The 9,494-nt window shown below is 42.6% G+C and overlaps 2 pseudogenes across 2 annotated transcripts; both read right to left on the minus strand.

Moving 5' to 3' along the window:
- Positions 1-241: 241 nt before the first annotated feature.
- Positions 242-796, minus strand: LOC308241173 (protein SPT2 homolog; annotated as a pseudogene). The gene has a single exon. The product of its transcript is annotated as a protein SPT2 homolog (transcript).
- A 90-nt stretch (positions 797-886) lies between these two features.
- On the minus strand, positions 887-8,785 carry LOC308241174 (protein SPT2 homolog; annotated as a pseudogene). The gene is made up of 2 exons: positions 8,275-8,785; positions 887-1,645 (listed from the first exon to the last, which is right to left on the minus strand). The product of its transcript is annotated as a protein SPT2 homolog (transcript).
- Between the last annotated feature and the right edge of the window lie 709 nt (positions 8,786-9,494).

Genomic DNA, 9,494 nt, shown 5'->3' on the forward strand with positions numbered 1-9,494 from the left:
GATTGTGAGAGGGACGTCAAATTGCCGGTGTAGGCCCAATCCCACACATCCCCCAAGGTTTCCCAGATTGGAGAGAGTGCAGGCCGGGCTGAGGGACACCTTCCCCCAACCCCTGTGCATGAATTTCGTGCACTGGGCCACTAGTAAATCTAAAATGATAATGGCCTTCTTCAGTCCAAAGGCAGGACTTCTTTCCAGTAGAGTGTCTCCAGTGTTTCACAAAAATAAATAAAAGCAGCAGCTAACGTCTTTTCAGCTTCTTGACCTCTTCGCATTTTGTTGCTTCTTCCTCCCATCTCATTCCCTCTAAGTCCTCTTGCATACCTGGTTTTAACTCTTTGCTTCTTCATCTTTGTATTTTTCTTTGGTCATAGCCAAAGAATGTGCTTAGATATTTCTTCCTGAGATTCTCCTTCATCTTTGATAAAATATTCCATTTTGGAGTCATAGTTCTCATCTTCATCCTCTTCATATTTTCACTGTCTTTTGTAACCACCAGGGAAGGGAAACCCTTGAGAATGTTGGGCAGATCTGTAGCCAGCTAAAGAAGGCTTCATTCCATTCATCTGTCCATTGGTGGGCCAGGTAATGATATTCTTAGAAAATATTGGTTCTGAGACAAAAGTGCATTTGGGCTTATGGGGGGATCTAAGCTACTAACTATTCACCCAGGTCCCAAGCCAATCACTGGTCTTCTAGGGCCTGAACTGCTGACAGTCTGTCCAGCTGAAACTGTGCCACTTACTGATCGCCCAGAGCCACTGACTGACCGCCTGGGGGGCACTGAGCCACTCATTGGTCATCGGTTATGTGGATTGTGCACAGGCCACCCAGAGTCACCAGAACTGACCACTGACTTCCTAGAACTACCTGGGTCACTGATGGGTCATCCAAAGCCACCTGTGCTGCTGACTGTTATTCCAGGAGGATTTAAGTCACTGGCTGGTCTCTTGGTCCCACTGATTGATTGCTCAGGTCCTGAGCTGGAGCTGCCATTCTGGTGCCTGGGCACGGAGCCAGAACTAACCATAGGCTAAAGACTCCCTGTGATGGGCTGCCCAGGAGCTAGGCTGGAGCCGCTGCCTGACTGCCTGACACTTGGACTCTTAGCCTTCTGTGGGGAGACCACAGGTCCAGGTCTGGAATGGCTAGGATGGAGAGGAAATTTTTGGCTGTGTGCTCAATAACAGATTTCTGACTCCCTTTAGCTGAAGTCTTTGAAACACTTGGTGAAAAGGTGCTCAAGTGGGTCTTTCCAGCCCCATTGAAAACAGGCCTGTCATGGTCCTTCTGAAGTGAGGCTTGGGAACAGTTGCTAGATCCTACTTTGGTCCTCTCTCCTGGCATGGATTTGGATGAAAACAAACCTAAATGTTTCTTATTATCTGTGCTGGGTCAGGATTTCTTCTCAGCATGAGGAAGGGGAGTACCTTTGGGAGAAGGTTGCTTGTCCCTGGAAACTCTGCTAGGTTTTGTGCCCATACTTTCTGTATGAGAGGGCACCATTTTGGTCAGAGGTAGTCCTGCATCTGCTTCAGACTTCTTTTTCATATGTTTTCATTCAAGAAGTTTTCACTCCCTAAGTTCTTGTGCAATCATAGGCCACTTTTCTGTGTTTTTTTTCCACTACCTTGATTTCCACTGATCCATACTGTTGGAAGCTAGCCATTGTCTCCCCTATCAGAAAAGTGTAAACAAGGAATGCAGAAGGCTCATGAACCTTGAGCTCTGGCAAGGGCCAAAGCTATGCACTGATTGTTTAGTTCAGACAATGGTGGCTCAAGCAATTTCCTGACCAAATAGTCTCAAAGTAAATCTTTACTAATATTTACTGACCTTTAAGATAGTCTTTCTGTTACCAGAATTGCCTGCCTAAGGGCAATATGTGCATCTAAAATGGAATAAAAGGCTGTCAGGGCCTGGGCACCAGTGAAGTCCTTTCCCTTGCATTGGACTCTCTGCCTGGTCCCCCATTATTTCCAAATAATTATTTCTTGTCTTGTCTCATCATTTGACCATGGCCCCTCTCCAGATCCCGAACCCTGAGCCATGCGGGACGTGGACTCTCACATCTGGCACCTCAAATGATGGATGTCTGGAGAAGATTTGCCTGAAGCAGAAAAACAAAGTTTCACCAGCAAGGTGGGGAAAAAGAATTCACCGGATAGGTGGGGAAATTCGCCGCGTGCAAAGCCCACAGCCAGCTGCGGAAGTCGAGATCTGTAAGTAGGGTGGGAACATCTTTTCTTAGCCAGGCTAATGGGGCAGAATTTTTCAAAAGGGGAGAAGCTTTATTGTAGACTTTTGGTTTGCATGCTTAAGGATAAAGTGTCAGAAGGTATTCTCTTACAGTTTTTGCATGTTGTTATAGAACACAATCCCTGGTTTCCTGAAGAAGGTACATTAGATGTTGAATGTTGGGAAAGAGTTAGTCAGAACTTGAAAAAACCTCAGCAGCAGGGGAAAAATTTGTCTCTAAATTGTTTTTCCTTGTGGAACATGGTATTGCATTTGCTAGAGCCTTCCAGAGAAATAAAAGAAGATAAACCCCCTCCCTTTGCACCTTCCTCTCCTAAAAAGGAGCAAAAAGAAAAATTGGAGGAATGGCCTTCATGGCCCCCTTCACCTCCATGTCCTAATCCTGAAACATTTAATTCAGCATTAATAGAATAACCTATGCAAAGAGCTATCCAAGAAGGATTAAAGGACATGACGGTGGAGGACCAACTTGCTTTTCCTATTATACAAGTAGCTGACCCACAGCTCCTGAATCATATAATAAGACAGCATGAAAATTTTGACTTTAAAATGATAAAGGCCTTACGTGAAAGCATAGTCCAGAATGGTCCTATAGCTCTTTTACCGGAGAAATTATAACTAATATTTCTGAAGCATTCTTAGCTCCTTATGATTGGCATTCTCTGGCTCACGGAGGAGATTATTTACTATGGAAGGGAGAATTTTTTGAGAAATGTCAGGAGCAAGCCCATGCAAACTGCGGGCTGAATGCTCAAATAACTTATGAAATGCTGACAGGACTGGGACAATATAATGACATGCAAAATCAGCCAAATTATGTGCAACAGGCATACAAGCAAATTAGACTTTGTGGAAGAAGAGCTTGGTGGGCTTTACCATCAAAAGGGGACCCTGAGGGAGCTTTTAGTAAATGTATGCAGGGGCCCACAGAGTCATTTTCTGACTTTATGGCTTGCCTCACTCAAGCAGTGAGATGACAGATTCAACATGAAACAGCAGGAGACATTTTAATTCAGCAATTAGCTTATGAAAATGCTAATGCTGATTGTAAGAAATGCCTGACGCCTCTGAGAAAAAATAGTACCATTACAGAAATGATCCGAGCATGTCAGAATGTGGGGTCAGGCACTTTTCAAGCAAACTTACTCGCTGCCGCTGTAACACTGGGGAATAAAAGGTTATAATTGTGGAAGAACAGGACATTTTAAAAAAGAATGTAAGCGACCAAGAAGGACACAAGGTGGCGGTCTAGGGAAAGGCATGAGCATTCTGCCTCCCAATTCAATCAACACAGATTAAACCTCTCTGTGTCCTAGAAGTCAGAAGGGAAACCATTGGGTTGGTTAATATAGATTGAAATTTCATAAAAATGGGCAGCCATTAGATCAAGACATAGGGAATGGCCAACCACAGGGAAACGGCCACCCAGCCCCATCAGCAATAGGGGAAATTTGCCCTGCAAGGCTCACAGTGGACTCCCTCATCTGAGCCACTCCAGGGAGCGCAGGCCTAGTTCTTAACAGTACTATAGTGGTCACTTTGACACCGATATGGCTCGGCAAGCTGTTCCCACAGGAATCTGAGGACCTGTGCCACCAAGAACTTTAGGATTAATCTTAGGGAGAAGTGGAAAAACTCTGAAAGGACTAACTGTTCTGCCTGGAGTCATAGATTCAGTCCATGAGGGAGAAATTGAGGTCATATTAGAATGTAATCATATTATGCAAATTACTTCAGGACAAAGAATTGCTCAGATACTACTTCTACCTTTTATTCAGCAAGGCGAAGCTATAAATAGGAAAAGAGGAACACAAGGATTTGGAAGCTCAGATATGTATTGGATAGATGAAATTAGCAAAACCCATCCTATGATTAATTTAAGAATAGAGAGAAAATGGTTTAAAGGTTTAATAGACACTGGAGTGGATGTCAGCATTATCAGCAAAGAATTCTGGCCTCTAAGTTGGTCCATGGTAGAAGCTATAAGCTCTATCATGGGAGTCAGAGTTCCTGATAATACACAATGCAGTGCTGCAGTGTTAAGGTGGCAAGATGAAGAAGGACAGATAGGATGGTTTCAGCCTTACATAGTCTCTGGGATTGCAGTCAACTTAAGGGGCCGGGATGTTTTAGAAGTTTTACAAGCTCGTATTATTACCGGCAAAGGACAGCAGTTAATAACTCAGATGGGATATCAGACTGGTCAAAGCTTAGGAAAAAATAATCAGGGAATTAAAGAGCCCATCTAAGCCAAAGGAAACCCAGGAATACGAGGATTAGGATGTCAACCTTTTGAGGAGTGGTCACTGCTCAATCTCCTCACCCTCATGCAGATCCTATACAATGGAAAGAAGATAGACCTATATGGGTGGATCAGTGGCCATTAACCAAGGAGAAATTAGGTCAATTCATGAATTAATACAGGAACAAATAGAGCGTAGAGCCTTCCAATAGTCCTCAAAATACACCTATACTTACTATACCTAAGAAGGCCGCAGGAAAATGGCAATTGTTACATGATCTTAGAGCAGTTAACACTACTATGCATACCATGGAAGTTTTACAGCCTGGACTCCCAGCACCTTTGCAAATTCCTCTAGATTGGTCTCTTATAGTAGTAAATCTTAAGGATTGTTTCTTCACCATTCCCTTGGAACCTCAAGATAAACAGAGATTTGTATTTTCAGTGCCAGCTATTAATAATATAAAACCCATGAAAAGATATCAATGGAAAGTTTTGCCTCAAGGAATGGCCAATGGCCCCACCTAGTGTCAAAAATATGTAGCTCAAGCTGTTCAGCCTTTAAGGGGCAAATATTCCCGATGTTACATTATTCATTACAAGGATGACTTGCTCTTAGCAAGTCCATGGGAAGAGCAGACTTTGTCAATGTAAAAATTGCTCCAGAAAAGGTACAGAAAGAAATGCCTTTCAAATATCTGGGAACCATAATTGAAAACCAACATATTAGGCCTCAAAAGGTGGAAATAAGATTGCCTTAAAACTTTAACTGACTCAAAAAGTATTAGGGGACATTAACTGGTTAAGACCTTATCTGAAAATCTCTACAGGAGAAATGGCAAATTTATTTAATATACTTAGGGGTGACTCTAATCTTTCCTCATCCTGAACATTAACAGATGAAGCTAGGAAGGAGTTGCTAAGAATTGAGCAGGCAATCTCCTCAGCCCAAGTAGCATGGGTAGAGCCTGAATTGTCTTTATTGGGACAGATTAACCCTGCTGCAAATAGTCCCACTGGAGTCATCTTCCAAAAAACTCTCCTGCTATTATTGAATGGGTCCACCTAGGGCATCAATTCTCTAAAACAGCGGTTACATATATAGAACTTATGGCTCAGTTGATACCTCAACTTAGAAAGCGCTGCAGGCAGCTTAGAGGAGAAGAACCCCAATGCATTTACCTTCCCCTCACTGGGAAGCAATTAGAAATATTATTTCAAACTGATTTGAATTGGCAAATTGGACTAAGTGGATATTCAGGGGAACTTAGTTGTCACCTATTAAAAGAAAAATTACTACAATTTTTATATTATACCAAAAAATACTAGGCAGGAAACTATTCCTGGAGCATTAACTGTTTTTACTGATGGATTATCGAATGGTAAAGCTGCCTATCATACAATGAATTCAGACTGAGTCATACTGACCAGTCATACTTCTGTAGAAAGAATTGAATTAGAGGCTATTAAGGCTGCATTGCAGGATTTCCAAGAGCTTCTTAATATTATCTCTCACTCTTCTTATGCTGTGGGCTTAGTGAATAGAATTGAAACTGCTCGGTTAAAATGGCTCAGTAACCAAAGTTTATTTTTTACTATTTAAACAAGTTCAGCAGATTGTACACTCACATCAGGGCTCACAGTGTATTACCTGGCCGGCTAACAAAAGGAAATGCACATGCTGATCAATTGGTTGCTTTGTTAAAACAGGCCTCAGAATCTCATCAGCCTGCCAAAATGTTGTCCAAGCAATTCTCGATTACTTGACAGCAGGCAAAACAGATTATCAGAGAATGTCCCACTTGCATGTTACATCTGCCTCAAGGGCCTAATACAAGAATTAACCCTTGAGAATTGATAAGGGAACATATCTGGCAAATGGATGTAACACATTATACTCCTTTTGGACACCTTGGGGCATTGCATGTCTCTCTATATACCTTTTCAAAGGGCCTATGGTCTACTGCATCTACTGGGGAAACGGCAAAACAGGTTATTAATCATTGCCTAGCTGCTTTTGCTGTCATGGCAATTCCAAAAATCATTAAAACTGACAATGGACCAGCTTACACAACCTGTCATTTCCAGCAATTTTGTAAAAAGTGGAAAATTCAGCACATTACATGAATACCATAAAACTCGCAGGGACAGGCAATTATAGAACGCCAGCATCATAGGCTAAAATCTCAACTTGAAATACAGAAAAGGGGGAATATGGAGAAATCGCCTACACTAAGCCTTAATTACTTTAAATTTTTTCACTTGTGATGCTGATGGCAAGACACCCATGGGAATAAACTGGTGTAAGAATAAGCCAAAGGAAAATGGTCTGGTTAAATGGAAAGATCCCGAGTGTGGTTTATGGAAGGGCCCCAACCCCCTGTTAACATTTGGTCAAGGCTACGCTTGTATATTTCCTGAAAATTTCTCGAAGCCCATGTGGATTCCCACAAGAAGTATTAAACTTCAACAATGGAGGTTCTGGCCAGGTTAATGAGGACCTTGCACCTGGAGCCACGCCTTACAGCTGCAGACAATCGACTAACGCAGCTGCAGATAGCAGCAGCCACAAGCAACCCACTGAAGATAAGGAATGGGAGGAGGACGAGACAAATAGCCCAGAGGTCACCTGAGGGATGGTGAAGAAGATGGTCCAGAAAGCTGAGAGAATTTGTGAGGAGACCAGAACCCCAAGAACGCCTGAGAACGTCTTTCTTAGCCTGTTAGCAGTCATCAGCTGTGCGGTAATGTTACTGGGGCAAATAGGGAAGTATTTTGGATTATGTTCCTGACCCTCCATGGCTAAGACACCTTCTGTGGGCTGATCCCCCTCCTAATGTAGTCACCAATAACACCAAACACCTTGGTCACCCAGGAGGACCACGGGTGGGGCAAGGAAGTATATGGGCAAAGTATAATTACATGGGTATCACCACCTAGCTTCCCTTTTGTATGACACAGAACCAAACCACAGCTCCTTTGTGTGTAAAATTAAAAAGAGGCTCCTGGCTAACATGGACAGCAAAGGAGGAGGAAGCAAAAGCCCAAATATATCTACTATCACTACTTGCTCTGGGGAGAGGTGCAGAAAATTTAACTTTACTAAGACACCCCCCCACACACACTAAGCCGTTATGTAAAAAGTCTTAAGAATGGCACCCCACCGAGGAAGAAATTAATTGGCAAGACTGTTATAGTGACCACCCCACCAGCAGAAACTTAATAACAGTTTTTCCTTTGTGTATTGGAGCCCCTATGGGTTTGCATATAGTAACAATCGCACCCTAAAATGGAAGGGGAATGCATCCTATCTATAAGTTGAAGCTAATCACTCCATTTCATGGCATGGAGGAGGATTTGTTGGATCTCAATTTCAACATTACAACATGCCTTCCCTATCAGAAAAGTGTAAACAAGTAATGTAGAAGGCTTGTGAACCTTGAGCTCTGGCAAGGGCCAAAGCTATGCACTGATTGTTTAGTTGAGACAATGGTGGCTCAAGCAATTTCCTGACCAAATAGTCTCAAAGTAAATCTTTACTAATATTTACTGACCTTTAAGATAGTCTGTCTGTTACCAGAATTGCCTGCCTAAGGGCAATATGTGTATCTAAAATTGAATAAAAGGCTGTCAGGGCCTGGGCACCAGTGAAGTCCTTGCCCATGCCAGGCCCTCATTATTTCCAAGTTATTATTTCTTGTATTGTCTCATCATTTGCCCATAGCCCATCTCCAGATCCCAAACCCAGAACCATGCGAGACATGGACTCTCACATCATATTGCTTTTTCTCAGCCAGCCTGAGTAGGTCAGTGAAGTTCATGATGGTGGGGCACTTTTAAGAGGGACCTTTGGTTTACTTTCAACTTTGGGAGGAGGTTCTTGCTCTGATGCTGCTTGATTGTATTCTAAGAATTCTTCCATTTCATACTCTTGGTCTGTTCCCGGACTAGTGGCTTTCCATTGCCTGTCTTTTCTTTGACTTTTCCTCAACAGGAATCCCATTTAACCATGGAAATTGTCCTTTGTCCTCTTGGCCATAGCTCTTGCTTTCTTCTCATGTTTTAGCTCAATTCACTTTTTCACTAGTTCTTCTTTCTTTTCTCTAAGGCTTTTTGTCCAAGCTCCTCCACTTTTCTTCTGAGTAAAGCTTGTATGCTGCTGATTGGACACCCTTAACTTTGGTGTCTTTTTTTGGGAGGACCCACTGCAAAACTATACCTTTATGGCATGCTGTTGGTTCCTTGTCCTTTAGAAGCTATCATGAGAATTTCCCTGAAATCCATGTTGACCGAACTGGATAAAATGGGCCAGCTCTCAGAGAGGGATGAAAGCGCATCTTACTCAGTGGCCATCTGCAGCCAAATGAACTGGCTGGCCGCCTCTTTCCTACCTCTACTCAGCATGATCAATTTCAGCACTGTCCAAGGCGGTCTGCCTGCCCCCTTCCTCAAGCAGCTTATACCCTTAGAAGTCCGATGCTGCGCTCCCACCTTTGAAACTTTAAATAAAAGTTTTACATCCACAAGATAAATTAGTAGGTTGTTCCGTATTCATTGACATAATCATTCAGTTGAGAATAAGTTACTTTAGTTTAATTGTTAAATCTCAGTTCAGCCTGGCTGGTGTGGCTCAGTGGATTGAGTATTCTCTCAGGCACCAAGAGGTTGCTGGTTCGATTCCTGGTCAGGGCACATGCCAGGGTTGTGGGTTCAATCCCCAGAAGGGGGCACGCAGGAGGCTGCCGATTGAAGTGATATCTCTATCTCATCAATGTTTCAGTCTCTCTCTACCTTTCCCTTCTTCTCTCTCTGAAAATCAGTATTACCATATATTTTTTAAAATCTTTGTTCAGGAAATGGTGATAGACATGTACTCCCAAAATGTCTGAATACTTGCTTATATGGTGAAGAAACAAAAGTTCATATTGATTTTTTTGCTAACAATCAATAATCTTATTTCATATTTTTAAATTTATTTCAGAGAGAAAGAGAG

This window comes from Plecotus auritus, assembly GCF_963455305.1.
Source record: "Plecotus auritus genome assembly, chromosome: 2".
NCBI classification, from domain to species: domain Eukaryota; kingdom Metazoa; phylum Chordata; class Mammalia; order Chiroptera; family Vespertilionidae; genus Plecotus; species Plecotus auritus.